This window comes from Amblyomma mixtum, chromosome 3, assembly GCF_055824585.1.
Source record: "Amblyomma mixtum isolate Tamu chromosome 3, ASM5582458v1, whole genome shotgun sequence".
NCBI lineage: Eukaryota > Metazoa > Arthropoda > Arachnida > Ixodida > Ixodidae > Amblyomma > Amblyomma mixtum.
Genome location: NC_143014.1, coordinates 256,573,897 through 256,591,982, shown reverse-complemented (window position 1 = coordinate 256,591,982; position 18,086 = coordinate 256,573,897). Strand labels below are relative to the sequence as shown.

At 43.1% G+C, this 18,086-nt stretch overlaps 2 pseudogenes; one reads left to right on the top strand and one right to left on the bottom strand.

Annotated features, from left to right (window-relative positions):
- Window positions 1-618: 618 nt before the first annotated feature.
- LOC149354481 (uncharacterized) lies at window positions 619-8,858 on the top strand (annotated as a pseudogene).
- Window positions 8,859-8,980: 122 nt separating this feature from the next.
- Window positions 8,981-17,504, bottom strand: LOC149354480 (uncharacterized; annotated as a pseudogene).
- Window positions 17,505-18,086: the final 582 nt, after the last annotated feature.

Sequence of the window (18,086 nt, the reverse complement as noted above, 5' to 3'; positions counted from 1 at the left end):
TTAGCAAGGGGCACAATCTGTTTTATTATCGGTTCCTGTACATGTCAGCTTAATTGCTTTCGGTGAATATTTGTTATGCTTCATGGAATAATTACTGCAGAAGCTGGCATGCTTAACATCTCTGTCAAGTGATTTAATTTTAGTTGAGCTGTAATGCAAAAATGCAACTGCATTACAAATGTGTTGAATTTTCAGCACTCTTTAGTGATTCTGCATGTACGAATTATTCCCCAACAAGCATGCACTGAGACTTTGTGGCTGAAAGCATCTACTTATATGTGCGTCAAGAGCCTGGATGGGCAAGTTACATGGCAGCTATTAAACCAGTGAGAGGCGTTCACTTACTGCGGTTTTGGTGGACACATAAGAACTTTGCTCACAAACAAAATTAACTATGCATAGTTACGCACTGCACTGCAATGCATTTCACATCCTGCATGGTGGTGTGGGACATTACATGCCATTTACATATAACTTCCAGCTATGAATGTTAAGAATTTTTCTACTCGATTTCCCAATGCTGGTTGCTACATTATGTAGATGAAATAAATGTACAAAAATAAATGCTTTGTTTTGTGTCATCTCCTGAACGTTCACTAGCTTCAGGATGAAAAGTCAATGGTGCTTCCCATCAAGGCAGAGGAGAGCCTGCAGCCATTTTGCTGTCGTGTACTTTGTGCTCTGAGCCTAGTTGAAGGGAAACCACCAGCCTGTGTACGGACAGGTGTCACCAATGGTTGGCACCTCAGCTGTTGATGCCTAGCTAGGTACAGAAATGTGGAAATGTATAACGCACTGCATGCACAGTGTTCAAGGTAAGGTAGGTAAGTAACAACACTAGCAGCTAGGCAAAAGATGAGCTTGCCTTGTGTTTTTTTCTAATGAAAACCTAACGCCAAAGCAAGGCATCAAAGCCTGCTGCAGACCTTCGCTACAGGCACCACAACATAAACAAAGTCAGGCACAAAGACAAAAAAGTTAGCAAACAGCAGCCAAAAGCAGAACAAGCTCTGACATGGGCAGCTTTACTGTTGAACTACAAGAGGAGGAAGTTTCTCAGCTATTAATGGGAAACTCTTCTTGACCTGCGGGTAACAACATCATATCTTTGTCTTGGAAAGGCTTTTGCTGTGCATTTTCTACAGCATGTAATAAATGACTAATTCAGGAGATCTGAGTGACAAATAGTAAACTATAATAAACAGTATGGTCGAGCGTAAAAAAAACATCATGCTTCGGATTTTACAGCACACACAGAAGCTTGATAAGAGTTGTTTTGAGCATTTTCTACAAGTTTGTTACAAACTCTTGTGCAGTGTTGAACAAAAGGCATTTGCGCAGTTTTAGCTTTGGCATTAATGCGGCACAGCTTGCATGTTAAATGACTTTGATACACCATCCCTAAGACACTAGTGATATCAAAAAGTCTCGAATATTTGTGAACACCATGTCTTCCTTGGCTTTTTAAAGCTAGCAGTTTCATAGCATGATTATTACTCTTGATCCTTATGGACCCAACCAATAGACCAGCCTCTGCCTTCCTTGTAGCATCTTGTACTTTTTGAAATCACCAATGTCCATCTCAATTAGTCAAAAATTAAGTGCAATATTACTAAATGCAAGCGTGCAATGCATCACATATGTAAGCTATAGACATAGACATTTATTTACTTCACATGCATGTTCAGCACCTAAACAGTTTGGAAATGATGCTTTGCAGTACATTGACAGTTCAGTATTTTAACACTTCTCTCAGATGTCAATTCTCTTAAGTTCTATACAATGAAAGGTGAAAAACAGCTATAGTATGTTGGCTGCTGTATTTTTTTGATTATATTATCCTGAAGTGAAGCTTTTCCCAACTTAGTGACTCAGAGTACGAAAAGAAAGGCGGTAAATAATAGTCTCATCACTTCCTAATGCGGTCACCTTGTCTGTCAGCCTCCCTCTCCGCACAAAGGAAATGAAGAAACATTACTTCAACATGCGGGTCCACACGAACAGGGAACTTAAGTGTAACAGCTTGCTTAATTATAATTTTCCACACTTGCTGCGTGCTCATGTCGACTAGTGTTCTGGTGAAAACGTCTTTCAGTTCGAGCATGAAATTAGCGAAAATGGCCTCAAAGTACAATTCATAACTTTTACAAGTGCTCGTAAGCATACCTTAACGCTGCGACCAGAGCAGTGCCAGCGAACGGGTCGCTGCTGTACGTGGCCGCGGTGTCACCGTTTCAACAGCTGACGGTAGTGACCACACACACCTTAAGTATAAGCTATTGATTCGAGCTACTCACATTCAGCGCAAATATCTGAGGAATAATCGTCCTGTCCTTTAACATCTTAAGTTGTCACGCTGTACTGACGGAGGCCGAACAGCATATATTTGCAAACATAGCCCGCGCGGTGCTGCTGCCGTCATGTGAAAACAGTTGTGGCACATAGCCAAGTCTTCTGAGCAAGAAATTGGTGCTCCCCAAGGAGATAAACAACATACTTGACCGAATTCTTCAACTTCCTCAACGCTCTCATACTCTGCCGCCAGAAAATTCTCGAAACATATAGCCTAGGGTTGACCATCAAAGGCAGTCTGCCAGCCAATCGCAACGGCGCACTGTTTTTGCCATTCCCTATACTTGATGGCACTCGGAACATGTTGCATCCCTTTGCAGTGAAGTTTCTGCTGGTTGAGGCAGCGCACAACATCCTTTTTCCAGTAATGTGAGTGCCAGTATTAAGGAGAGAAAGACCGAAACCGCATGTCTGCAAGCAATTCCCACACAAACAAAACCACAGGAACGACCCGGAAGTTCCAATTCACGTGACAAAGCTGTGCCATGCTCATTGCTTCTTTCTTTTGACTAGAATATCATTAACTCCTGTTTATTCCCCGACCCACTCTACTCTTATCCAGTCTCTTAATGCTACATTTATCATTGGCTTCCCGTACCGTGTTGCGTTAAGCTCAACCTTTTCAGTAGCCTCAGTGTTTCTGCCCTATACCAAGTACTAGCAAGATACAATATACTCTTCTCTTGAGGAAACTGGTAAATTGCCATTCACTATCCGAGAATACTTGCCAAATGCACTGAACCTCAATCTTATTGGCATGGGCAACTTGCCATTCGTACTGTTTCACTTGTGAAGCAAATCACTTTACATTAAGGCCAAATTTTTCTTCCGGAACTCTACTCTGACCTGGGGCTCCAGTATAGAGCACAGTTCCCCAATGGTTCTGTGCAACAAAGAAGCAGAGAATACAGTGCGTTGACATTTCACTCAACACTTATTTTATTGATGCAATAACTACATGCATTAGCATGAACTCTACAACTGTCTTGTTTCCAAATGTGTTGTGTAAAGCAAAACTTGCTTTACTAAGCAATGTGATTGCCACTTTTTTTTCCGATAGGATTTATGGTGCACAACTACAGTTCAAGAGCCACAAGCTCCGCAATTTCTAACCAAGCACTCGGAGCAAGAAAGGGACATTGCAGGCATCCTCCTGGAATTGGGCTCACTTAAGCGTTGTACAGAAGACAAGCAGTGCAAGTGCAATCTGGAGGATTCCCAAAAAGGTTTCAATTCAAGTTTATTTGCATCTATACATGTACAGATGACGGGAGTGCAGACAAAAAGCCAAATGGATTTGGCTTGACGGGGTCTGTACCCCCTACAGAAATGGCACTATGCACAATAAAGAGAACGCAAAGATACAATAATGGATAAACGAAAAAAAAGTATTAGTGAACATTCTATAACATTCTATGCTATAACAGAAATACATACGGCCAAAAAAAAATCAATGATAGAATGCTGAAAGGATTTAAAAAGCAGAAAGCATAAAATTATACAAACAAAATAGCTTTGAAATTCACAAACATAAATAATAAGTTACTAACAAGCAAAGAAAATTGGTTAGACATTCATGGCGTCAGTGTATACTACAGCAAAGCAAACAAAACAGAAAAAGGAATCCACAATGAGCCCATAAAAGGAGAGCTACGTTGTTATTAAGTTTCTAATGAGTTTAACAAAGATGGCAGTGTGTGGCGTAACATTTGTTGACCGTAGTTAGTGCGCGTTTTAGGAACGTACCATGTTTCTCTGTGACGTGTGTTGTAAATGTTAGAACTCATTGTCAATAGAGATAAATGCTCGAAGAATTTGGTGTTCTGTTTTTTCGCAGTAGTGAAACGCTTGAGTAAAATACTACGATATATGGAGGTGACCGGCTGTAAGTTAAGGGCACTGAAAAGAGGCTGCGTATGAGCGTCATATGAGGAATTAGCGATAGCGCGCACTGCTTTCTTCTGCAAAAGATAAAGCTTTGTGATGTTAGACATTGTGGTGTTTCCCCACACTAAATGGCAGTAATTCAGATGGGACAGGAAGAGACAGTTGTAAAGCAGCTTTTTCACGCTCAAGGGAAGAAAAAATCGAAGTTTCGTTAGTATCCCCACAACACGAGCGATTTTGTTAGCAACTGAGTCTGTACAAAGATTCCAAAGTAAGTTCTCTTGAAATACGACCCCGAGGCACTTGATGGATGGCACAATGTTGATAACCGAGGAACCCATTTGCAAATGGCCGTCAATGTGGACATTTTTGTTTTTAGGTTGAAAAAGTACAGCCTTTGTCTTGCTTTTATTTATAGACAGTGAATTCAATGAACTCCATCGATTGAGTTCGCTTAAAGCAGCGTTCGCAAGAGCCAACAGGTCGCTTGCACAACCAGATGTAAAAAACAGACTAGTGTCGTCAGCGTATATGATGAATTGGGCAGTGGTGTCAATATTTATTATGTCGTTAATGTAAATATTAAATAACAAAGGTCCAAGAATGCTTCCTTGAGGTACACCAGAATGAATGGGTAAGTTATCTGAAAGACAGTTATTTATTGAAACCCTCTGACACCTGAACTGCAGATAGCTTTTGATTAAGCTAAGGAATGGGCCCCTGAAACCATAAATTTCAAGTTTTGTTAGCAGTGTGGTGTGATTGTGTCAAAGGCCTTTGAAAAATCGATGAAAATGCCTAGTGTCACAAAATTTTGCTCAAATGCTTGTAATATTAGTTCCTTTTGTGTTAGTAGAGCTAACTCTGTCGAACGACCCTTTCGGAAACCGAACTGACAGTCAGTAAGGATATTGTGTTTTTCGCAGAAAGCGGTCATTCTGAGTGTTATTAATTTTTCTAGGCATTTTGAAAATACAGGTAAAATGGATATTGGTCTGTAGTTAGACATGTTGTTTCTATCACCGGCTTTGAAGAGCACTGTAACCCTTGCGAGTTGCATGCGCTTAGGAAATATACTGTTTACAAAGCACAAATTATACACATGTTCAAGAACTGGACATATCAGATCTAATACGTGTTTTACGGGGCGTATTTGCAGGTCATCAATATCGCAGCTTTTACTGTTTCGCAGAGCGGAGAACGTGAGACAAATTTCTTCGGCGCTAGTTGGATGCAGAAAAGCACTATCGCAAGTTTTGGAATTGACGTACTCTGCGGAGCGAGGATCGTGCAAACTATTCACTAGGGACACAAAATAATTATTAAAAGCGTTTGCTAAATGCGCGCCTGATGAAAGTTCCCCATTAATGATCAATTCTCGTACGCCCTCTGGATGCTGACGTCCAATGTTAAGCACTGCGCTAAGGTTTCTCCACGTGATGTCCGTCCGCTTTACAGCTTCAGGATCAAACAACCTATGAAGGTAATCTTTCTTAGCTTGTCTGAGGGTTGCAGTTAACTTATTCCGAAATTTCTTAAATTCGGATAGATGGCACGTGTCTCTTGTGTCCAAAAAACGTTTGAATAGAGCATCTTTTTGCTTGATTAGTTTCAGAAGTGCACTGGTTATCCAAGGTTTTCTAGCTTTTCTAGGCTTCAGTGTTTTAGGGTGAAAAGATTCCGAGTAAGCCTTTTTGAAAAGACACAGAAATGACTCGTACGCGGCGTCTGCGTCAGACTGATTGTACACGTCGAGCCAATTTATTTTTGATATTCTTGTATGGAAATCCTCGAGTGTAGCTGGATTAATATCTTGGATAGTGATCGGGGGACACTGCTTTGGCTCTTTACTCGAGACATACGATTCCAAGAGAAGAAATACTGGCAAATGATCGCTAATATGAGCGCTGATTACTCCGGAGTTAATAGTTCGAGATTCAGTGTTTATAATGAAAACATCAAGCAAACTTTCACAGTCCTTGCTAATGCGAGTTGGAGCAGTAATTGTGTTGAAACATGCATTAGCTTCTAAAAGTCGAGTGAAATCAGTACTCAGCTGCGTTTCGTTCAACATGTTAATATTTATATCGCCGCCCAAGACGAGTTCATACCTGTTTTCATTTATCCAGGATAAGAAGTTTTCCATAAATGTGAAAAAGTTTGCAACGTTCCCGCCTGGAGGGCGATATAAAACAGAAAATATGCTTTTGTTGTGAACGACAGTCAAGATTTCAAAGTCCGCTGTAATCGCCGTAAACTCGTCGATTTTTTCACACTGAAAATTCTCCCTGGCCATGAAAAGTACGCCTCCACCGTTCCTGACTGAGCGATTTAAGTAGTGTCTTGTGTAACCTGGGATCTGTATAACTTCGTGGTCGTGTCGGTACCATGTTTCACAAAGCATAATAACATCAAATGAAAAGCCAAAACATGAAAACAAGGCACACAGCTCATCAGACTTATTGCGCGCTGATTGAGTGTTCAACAGGAAGAAAGATGTGCATGGCTTTTCATGATACATTTTAGTCACATCCGCAGGGTTCACCGATTTGCCAGCCATTGACGGGAATGGCTGTTGGCAAATTGCTCGGAATCCTAGTTCCTCACTTCATCTTATCGATGTCCGCAACGCAAGATATGCGCAGCACATTCGACGTGTCTGTCTTGCGCGCGAAAATTTTGCCGCCCTTTGTCCACGTGTACTTCCATTCTTTTGATTTCTTTCGCTCCACAACTTGTCCAAGAAGTTTCTTCAAGGCAGGGCAAAGGTGCTCATTAAAAAATACCGGGGGAGAACTGGAACCATCAGCACTCTGGTAACCAAAATCAGAGGTATAAATTCGATTTTTCGTGGCCTTTTCAATCACAGCTTCCCGTTTCGCACGAGAGCGGAACTGCACGACAATGTTAGGGCATCCTTTGTCTTTCCTTGGCACACGATGACACATTTCTACATCGGAATCAGAAATGGGTTCGCTTATGACGTCTCCTAGTTTGCTCAAGATTGAAGGTACGTTCTCGTCGTCGCTGACCGGAACGCCTTTAATCTCAATGTTCCGGTTCCTCGAGTACTGTTCTTGGTTTGTCACCCGGTCTTCAAGATCAGATAGTTGTTGTTTCAGTCCTGTGCATTCCTGTGATAGTTCGGCATTTTCTTTCTTTAGCGCTGAGTTTTGCTTTTCTAGTTTTGCGCAGCGCTCAGCCATAGCATCAAACTGTTCACTAAAGAAATCAACGGATTTTTTCAGTTCTTTGTATTTCTTTCGAAGCTCTTTCTCTAGTGCACTGCGCATATCTCGCATTTCCTGTTTAAAATCTTTCAACAGCTTTGTCACTTCAGTAGGCATTTCAAATTAGCAGTTCAGCAAACAAGTACAAGAGCTTGGCAGCAGCGGCAGAAAGAACAAAAAAATAAAAATTGGTTACAAATGATTGCACAAACCTGTGTGTAAGATGCGCAGGTTTAGTGAACCGGTCGGTACAGCCGCTGCTGCCAAATGACGATCAGTTGCGAGGTGCAGTCCTTTTGTAGTCGGTGCCTCTTTACGGCAGCCAATCCTGGTCCACGGCTCGCTGACGTCACACTGGAGGCCACGACAGTTTATAGATGAGCGGCGATACGTGCGATAGTCGGAGATGCGGCACGTGCAACGGTGATCCGCCGAAGATGCAGACCAAAGCCACCGGGAAAGCGGGTGGTGTCCTGTGTGTAAGATGCGCAGATTTAGTGAACCGGTCGGTACAGCCGCTGCTGCCAAATATGATATGATCACTGACAAAAATATAACAACATTCACAGGGCTGCCGTCAGTAGCAGTTCTGAACGCACTCATCGAGTGCTACAAAAACTACACCCACTGTCTGGTCGACAGCACACGTCAGCAAGAAAGAGCACTGTTTTAATGTTGAAGTTAAAGCACAATATATCAACTGCCTCCCTCAGGCATTTGTTTGACTCCACAATAACAACATGCAACAACATCATTGTAGAAACAGTGCAGGTATTGTCTGAAGTTCTAAAATTTGTTGTCATGCTCCTCTCGAAAGAGGAAATTGTTGAACATCTGCCAAAGCAATTCAGTAATGTAAGAGTTGTTGTTGACTGCACCGAGATAGCTTTGGGGCAGCCCAGCTGTTTGCAGTGTGCACTGAGAGTGTATTCACACTACAAGAGGGGATTCACAGCTAAATATATGATAGCCATCACTCAAGCTGGCATGATTGCTTATATAAGTGAAGGCTATGGGGGACGCGTGTCTGATAAGGCCATACTCGAACAAAACAGCCTGATTGATGCACTTGAGCCAATATCAGATGCAATCATGGCTGATCGTGGGTTTTTAATTGACGAAATTTGCACACACTACCTCACTCATCTTATCCAGGCTCCATTCAAAAAACAAAAGCAGCAGCTGTCTAAGGGGGAAGCTCTTCGAACCCAGACGATTGCTTTGGCCAGGTTGCACGTCGAACGTGCGATCCAACGAATGAAAATGTTCAAGATCCTGGCAACAAAAGGGCCGTGTAACATGGTTGGGCAGTTGGATGACATCCTCAAGGTCATTGCTGGTATAACGAACCTTTCATCGTGAAATATTGCTGGACATCGTTTCCTGTGAGATACTGCAATTGATTGTCAATTTTTGTAAGTTTGTTCTATGCTAATGCTAAATGTAACAAAATGGAACAATTGCTCTTGTTGAATAAATGTGCTTGCATACAACTGATGAACTGATTTTGTTTATGGTGCAAGGAACACCATGGCTGAAGCGTGGTCTGCTGGAGGCAGGGAAAGAAGTCCATTTTTCTGAGCAATTCAAACACAAAAGCTTATACCCAGTGGTGAATGTTTGGCAGGATTGGGCAGTGAACCTTGCACATCCTGCATACAAAGCGTATGCTCAAACCACTGGGCACTGCTGTGGTTGCATGCACACAATTGTTTTGTACCTCTATTCTGTGTGCTCTCCGAGCTGTGCTGGAACCGGTTATCCTATGGGTGTTCAGCTCTCTTCCCTGAGTGCATACTGGGCATAAATCTGACATGTTTTGCATGCATGGCAAACCATATCCAAACAGATTTTCAGCCAGCATTTCAATAAAGGCTTGTTGAAAGACGAGGATCATTGCAAGGCATTTCTAGTGATGACGTGTTAGGCGTGACCATCAAGCATTAAGAATTTCAAAAGTCAAGGTAGTGCATACACATACTTCGGGCATATTCCCATGAAACAACTAGAAGTAGGTAGTTGTAGCTCGAGCACGGCTGCCTAGCTCTGCAAAAAGATGAAGACGCATTCTTAGGCTTTATTTCAGATTGAATACAATCGAAAATGCTGAGTCCCCTAATTTCAACAGCTGTGCAGAAAGGCACTCGGTGAGAAGCAGGAAGTAATGTTTACAGTTTTCATACCACAGACGGAGCACCAGCCATTATGTCCTAAGCATTAAAGGGGTCACTAACTGGTATGGTAACAGAAGAGCAAGGGAAATGGCTAAGAATGTTGGAAATTCGCCTATGCAACAAGAATGTGCACTTTCTGGTGAGGGCAAAGAGCAGGTTTACCTATGACCCATCAATGATGTTATGTAATTGCAACTTCATAGATGCAATGCCTGACTTTCGATGGAGTGTTAACACAAAGGGAGCCCTCATGTTGCAAGATGTTAATAAGATCACGTGGTGCCCCAATTCCTAACCCTTCCCTGGAGCAGTGCGAAGCTGCCTGGGCCAGCCACAACTTGGCCGACCAGCTTCACCTGACCGGCTGGTCAACAGCAGTTTCAGTTGCCATGCGGCTCCTGGAATAGGGGGCCTTCCCCAGCACACTGCTCAACACTGACCAACAAATAAGTTTTACCACCCCTCTGTGCACATCAAAGAACCCCAGCTGGTTGACAGCCACCGCGGTGGCTCAGTGGTTATGGCGCTCGGCTGCTGACCCGAATGACACGGGTTCAATCCTGGTCGTGGCAGCCGAATTTCGATAGAGGCAAAATTCTAGAGGCCCGTGTACTGTGCAATGTCAGTGCACGTTAAAAAACCCCAGGTGGTCGAAATTTCCACAGCCCTTCACTGCACCATCCTTCATAGCCCGAGCTGCTTTGGCACGTTAAACCCCTATAAAACACAAACCAGCCAGTCAAAAATAATCTGGAGCCCTCCAGTACCGAGTCCCTGATATCCGACAGGCTGCTTCAGAATGTTACACCCATAAATTTCCAGTTTTTTCTCCTTGCTCTCTTTTCATCATGCTTTATGGCCCCTTTAAGCACAGTGATAAAACATCTGACACTTAACAGTAAAGACACAAGGGACTAAATGAAACAAAAAATTTACTGTCCTACTTTCTGCAAAAGATCGGGCACTACACGTGCCTTGTAGATGTCAACAACTGAGTCCTTGAAAGATTCAAAGATCTCTTCATCATAAATCACATCTACACATGTAAATTCTAGGTTACTGCAAAAATCAAAAAAGTGCGCTTCCTTAACACCACAGACAGCCATCTGCACATTTACCTGAGTGACATGTTCTAACTTTGGCCTCAGCATTTCACTACTGCTGAAAGAATTTTGCAGCTTTACAGGGCACTTAATTTCCAATAGGACCTCCCTGCCCTCGCAGCACTGGCAGAGAAAGGTTACCCTGCCATCGGGAGAGCAGATAATAAAAGGCAGATCCCTATGCAAAATCAGGCCAGTCAGCTGCAACTCAACTTTATGGCCCTGGGCTTCCTGCTACTGCACATATGTACTGCGTGCAGCATCTTCCTTGGCACTACCAGCTCGCATAGCAGGGGTGCTTACATGGGATGTTCTGAGGATAAGGCTCAGAAATGGACCAATATTTGGTGCGGCCTTTGTGCGCAGATACGTCTTGGCACGGGTCATGCAAGCGTGTGCAATGCTTGCAGTTACAAGGCCCTTCCTATACTTGTGCCATGCTGGTGCTGATTGCTGACCGCGTGTTATACGTTCACTTTCTTCCCGGACAGTCTCCGAGCCATACACGTCACATATGTATGCCAATACGCCTTCTGCAGTCTTGCTTTATGCCTCTTCCTTAAGCAGCCCCAGAAGTGGCGGAAGGCGGAAATGGCAGCGGGTCTTTTTGTCTGCCCAAATAAGCACATAGCTACCTTAAAACAAATGTTCTCGAACATCAAAAAAGACCAGTGGTACTAGTGAATGAAAACTCACTTTCTTTTATGCATCTCTGCCTCAAAAATAGCCAGCTACTTCCTACAACAGTGCAATTAATCCCTTCATGTCAAGCCACTGCAATCAGCACATGACGATGCAAGTAATTGCTTTCTTTAGCCACTTAATCAGCCATTGATCTATATAAGACAATACAGAGCAAGGGCACTTATGAACCATCTTGCTTTCATTTTCTTCCTTGAAATAAGAATCATGCCAGCACTAAGTGCTCCACAACGTACACCTCTGCACTCAACTTACTTTGTGCTCATTGACCTATGTTCCTCTGGTGCCAATTATTCATTAATTAGCTTTAGTCTAAAAAAAATGTGTATATATCTACATTATCCTCTAAACATTCCCTTCCTTTATGTTGCGCACCAAATGCACCAGAATGAGGAAGCTTTTCTTTCACCTTGCGGAAGCTTTAAATGATTTACTTGAAAGGTGTACATTTCGTAGATCTGCATGAAGCGAGTGGAGTAACATAAAATTATTTTATTGCTAGCCAAGTATTTTCCTATCTGTTTTTCTGCATGTGTTTTTCCAGTACCTGCAAAAAGCACATTCAGCACATGTTCAAAAGCATATTCTAGTACCTGCAAAAGCAGAGTAAACGCTGTGTGTGTCTTCTCTGTCTGCATCTGTGTCTTTTATGCTCTTTAAAGAAGCATATTCAGCTTTTCATAATGTCACAAAGCAAAGCACTTTTTCTAAAATGCTTCTGAGCCACAAGACAACAAATTTAAGATAGTTCTAAGAGCTATGACATCTGTTTCGCCACTTAAGCAGCTCCAAGGTGAAGACAAAAACGTACTAACTATGAATGGTGCTACATGAGCACACTACACCAAAAAATGTTCCACTGAAAGCGCTCTACTGAGACACTGAACACAAGTGGCAAACACGCTACCATAGTTATATAAATATGCAGACTATTGCAGCACTTTTGCCTCACTGCAAGAACAGAAATTTGTTTCACATTCAGCCACATTCCTTCTGAAATCAGCAGGCCACAATGACAAAGTGGTAGGCCTCATGATGACAGTTATAACACGGTAGTGATTTTATGCGTCCTATTATGAAAACAGAAGCGATGCTACACAGACTTCACTGAAGAAGTTCTTTAGTCCAGTTACGGCATGTAAAAAAATATATGATACGAGGCTGTGCGCATCTGCTTACCATCACATGAAATGAAAGTTCCTACTACTACACTTTTTCTGTGGGCAGCTTATTGCATATTTATCCCAGAAATTGGCACTAAATCTTGCCAATACTTCGTGGGAGGGAACAGCGCGAACAAGATGACAGACGAAGCAAGAGGAGACAAAGACGAGCGCTCGTCTTTGTGTCCTCTTGCTTCCTCTGTCGTCTTGTTCGCGCTGTTCCCTCCCACGATGTATTATTACAAACTCGCCCAGCTATCCATCCTTCTTCATTGCCAATACTCATTACTTATTCCTTGAACAGGCATTGAAGAGTTCAGCTTTCCTGGCTGCTTGCGTTTTCTGCACAAGAATCCAATACAGTATTGTTAAACACTTGGCAATAATGAAGTGCACCTCACTATGAACAACACTTTAGTGTAGAAGCAGACATATCTTTCTGCTTTTTTGGCCAATTCACATAATTTTCTTGACTACCACGCCAACGTCGCAGAATATGATTAATCATGGTGCGTAAGGATTGCAACATACAGTGCAAAGCAGTTGCAACACCCAGGGCCATCTGCGTCTTCACTTGTCTGTGGTCATGACATCCTGTTATCTGTAAGCATGCTAAACCAAGCTGCCTGTAGACTTCTTTTATTGCTCACAGTATCATCAGTGCCCTAACCAAAGTAGCACGACCGCAAAGGAAGGTTGTGCAACTTTCTTGAAACTGGGCAGCTGCAGTCGATGCAGTCAGAGAAAATAAAACCTACTCGGCCTTATGGGCTGCCCAAATCATTTATTTCACTGTCAAGCGTCATTACATTATGGCAGTTGAGTACTGCTGTTGCCTTACTCTCAATTTATATCAGAAATGTTTACTTATGAAAAACCACGACTGTTGTGCAAAGCTGCAAATGCAAATGAAACAAACACTGAAACCTCAGTAGAGACTCAGCAGAGAAATGCATAATGCACAGAAGGAGCCACACTTAAAGGAGATAAAGAAATTAACCAAAAACTCCATACACAAATAATCATAACTTCGAAAACATCATGAAGGGATAAGTCATTCACGTTTCCTAAAATGCAGCTTTCTGAATCCACCAACACTAAAAAATAAACTATATGCACATAGCATTTACCTGTGGAATGCCCATGCAGAGTTGGGTGCACTGCTGCAGAGTAATGCAGCCATGCTCTCACAGTCGTTGATTGGAAGCAGATGTGCAGGAGTGGGCAGTTTTGTGTGGCAAATTTTCCACAGCGGCCCTGGTGCATACTTATCTTGCACGTCCTTTTTTTTGTTGCCCATGCACATTCCACATCTGTGCAGCTCAGCACCTGCAATGCCCGGAGCCCCACACTAAAAAAAAGATTTCGAATGAGTCAGAGGATTTACTAATTTTTGACAACAGTTAAAGTTCACATTATTCAAGCAGCCAGAATACATAAAACACGCTCTTAAAGCAACATCAGGCTCACGCTGCTGATAATGAGACAGATACCTGTACAAAATTAATAGGATATTAGCTAGACACAAGTAAAGGCCCAGTGCATACTGATAAACTTCTTGCAGCCATGCTACAACAAAACTTGAACATATGGCTGCTCTAAATGTGTGCATGCAAACTTCCAGCCACTGGTTTTCCCTGGTAAAGGTCGGAGCGTGAGCATATAAATGTAGTTGCTCGTTTCGCTTATTTCTAGAAACAAACGCATTGTCTTTCATGGGTGTGGTTTCACTCAACCGCCAATCTGCTGAGGAGATCGGGCGACCATCCGCCGGCCTGAAAAACCGTCACACTACAAAGAAAACTGGTCATTTGGTCTATCCGACAGGCCGCGGTGTGCCCGCAACGGGATCTGCCAGTCATACCACCGACCACATTCTATTCTTCCTGGGAAATTTCATGATCAGCCTACGGCTTACTGAACCTTTACAAACCTGAGGGGAAATAAACTCTATATCAATGCACAAATGCGTTTAAAATGTTCTGTACATCCCTACCTCTACAGGCTATTCGATATTGTCTTGGCGAAAAAGCCAAGCACGTGCAACCAACAGCTTTATGAAAGGGAGAACGATTTCGCGTGCTGCAGTGTGCAATTGGCGCAGTCTAGTGACTTCAACTTTTCAAACCATTCACCTCTTTCAAACCAGCGAGACAGCTCGACATACATGGCACTAAACGAAGAGTAAGTCGTGCTTTCCCACACCGATGTTTTACACCTGCTGACGAAAAGAAATAGAGCATTCTGCTTACCTGGACAGGTGGATGAAGACTGCAGCAATCTGCTTGCATTTTGCTGAAAGTCCTTGAAAAACAGCTGTCACCTTCACTGATAACTCATGCGGGTCCGAACCCACGCGAGACGACTGTACGCACAGAGCGACAATATCTGTGTTGCTATCGATTTTGTTTTTTGCGCCAATTAAGATGATATGTCCAGTGCTGAGGACTCATTCGCTCTCAACGAAACAACGGGAGGTTACGTCGCCCCACTACAGGCACTAGAGAACCCCCCCCCCCACAGAACCCCCACTACAGTCCCTAGAAACAAATTTTGCACAACCCTCCCTTGATCCGCCATTGCTGCAGTGTTGCCAGATTTCGCCGTGCTACTTCGGCGCCCCCTGCAGGTCACCTGACTTGCGAATAATATTTGACTTACCGAAGAAGTTCGGTACGAGACATGCAATAACTTTCTTAAGTCCTCCAGAAAACACCGGAAGTACCGATATAGGCTTGTAGTTTATCAGCAGGTTTTTGTCGCCGCTTTTATTGCCTACAGAAATTTTTGCATATTTCATCTGGTCGGGAAAAACTGTTTGCAAACACAGGTTAAGAATGGGCTAGTACTGATGAGGTGACAGGTAAGACATATTTAACTGCTTAATTTGCAGATTATCAATGTCTAAAAATTTACTGTTTTTTGCAAAGTGATTAGTAAAGTGATTTGCCAGCTCTTTACCTGGGAGCTCATGGCCATTTGCAGTGATCAGCAGAACCGGCCTAATGCTACCTTGACCAAAAACGTTATTGAGAGCTTTCCAGGCTGTATCAGGTTGCTGTTTTTAACGCTGCCGAAAAGCTATTCATAATAACAAACCTTGGCTGTTCTTAGGTCTGCGTTTAAGTGATTTCTTGCCTTTTTAAAATGCCGCAGTGATTCCTCGCAGCGAGTGCACAAGAAAATGTGGTAAAGACTAGTTTTAGCATTTATCATTCTGATATGGTCATAGTTCACCCAAGGCTTTAATTTTTTCTCCCCTTATTTGCTTTAAATGGAAAATGCTCTAAGTAAGTGGACACAAACTGTGTAATGAATGCATTGCATGCATCATTTGCAGTGTTTATTTCAAGGATTGGCTAGAAGTTTTGTGCCATTATTTTTTCTCTCCACGCCCAAAATTATCGGAGTTGATGCACACATTTTACATGCAAAAGTGGCTGCTCATGGTGACACCTGTATGCCATTTTTACAGCAAAAGCTGTAATAGCTTTCCCTCAAAACTAACAAAGCCTAAACTCTCAGTTCATTTTCAGAAAAAGAAAGGCACATAACTGCCTTAATTTGTAGGTGGAAACCACTGCCACCTCACAGCGTGCTTGAGGTATACCGACCCAGTGAGCCAATTATGCGCCTTTCTTTCCTTATGCAGGGTTTAGGCAGCGAATAAGACAGCAGAGGGAACTAGACAATTTGCTTCATGCAAACGGGCCCTGGAGTCCGTGAGGTGTGCAAGCGTAAGAAGGCAGAGTACGCACGTAAGCGTACTGATGCCAAAACAGGCCTGTGAGATGCCGACATGGGCAGTCGCCGGTAAAACGTCAAAATGGGCCTGCCACTCCAGACCTCTTAGCACTATAATGCCAATCAGCTTTCGCTGACTAATGTGCTAAGCCAGCAAACTTACATATAATAATTTTTAGCTCTTTTCCAGCTTATAAGACCTCTATTTTCAGTGACAGCTGTCACTTTGTATTGAGAATGAGGCACCCCATCGATAGAGGCCAACTTCTATTTTTCCTCAGTGTCCCTTTAACATCAAGAGCTTTCAAACAGGTAACATGTCACCAAACACCCGCTGAGCAAAGCTGCTGTTCACTACTATAACAGTAGCAGCTTCTACAGCAATGGGCACGAGAACAAAAATTTACTTCACAAAAGTGGCTTCGGCGATACCACTGCGTACCATGTCTCCAACAGTTATGCGGCCGTGTGTGACATAATAGGTGCTGATGCCAAATAAGGGCTGTGATGTGCACTCTTTGAGCCCATCCTCTGACTTGTCCACTCAGTACCTGCAAGGCACAAAGAAAGCGAAATGTAGTAGAGCCACAAATAATGAATACTTTACTTCATTAGAACATGTAAAGCATTAAGAAAAGCATTTACAATAAAAATTGTCTAAATAAAAGTAATATTAAATGAAGTTTCATGCACTGAAGCTGCATTCAAGCTATCAGGCGCCCCGTATTAGAGAGTTCTGATTAGTTTCAATCACATGGGGTTAAATATGCGCTGAAATTCAGTAAACAGTTGTTTCTGACTTCACAGAACCACTGCTGCTGCAGCTGGGAATTTAATGCTCATAAAAATTAATAGTGGACATTAAACGCATGTAAGCGCTACACCCGTGAATGGGCCGCACCCCGTTTTCCCGAAGGAAACGTTTAAAAAAAATAAATCCGTGTAAGGGCCACACCCGAACTTTCCATGACCTAGGTGGGAATAGCCTCCTAAATGCAAGCGCCGTGGCCTCTACGATCGGCTCCAGCTGCGAGCAATGGTGCGCTTGATTGTGGAGGCCACGCATGCACCATAGCCTCTGAGGCCATGCACGCACACAGGAGCTTCCAAGTGCCGTCCATGGATGGCGCCCGAGGTTATAGTCACCATCATCGCCAAATTTTTTCCTCCGCCACGACCTTCCGCTATCCTCATCTACATCAGTATCGCCAGCTCCAGCCTTTTGTTGCTTTTGTGGTGTGTTCGCCGTAGTTTTAGTGGTTGTGGCTTCCACGTGCTGCCGCCGAGCATAGCAGTTTTAGCACGATGGGCAAGCACTGCAAAAGCTACATGGCTGGGAGTTAGCTCTTGAACATGGCAAACGTGCGGCGGGCAGGAAATTTGACGTGGTCGAGGAGTGCATCTGATGATGGTGCAACCAAAAGGATTCAATGAGAAACACAGGCTGAAAAAGCCTGCTTTCCGAGGCAAGCCGTGCGAGTTTCCTGAACTGGAAGAGCTGCTATGCTATGTGATGGAAGTGCGACACAACGGCTACACGTTGACAGTGGATATGCTGCACGGATTCTTTTGGGATGAGCGCGCACCAGAGCACAGCACCAGCTCAGAGTTTAAATACTCCACGAGTGACGATTGAATGCAGAATAAATGCCGCTCATTGCCTGATTGGCGTCTTTTTACTTTAAAAAAAAATTTCGCACATCGCATATTTGGGCCGCACCCCGAGAATTG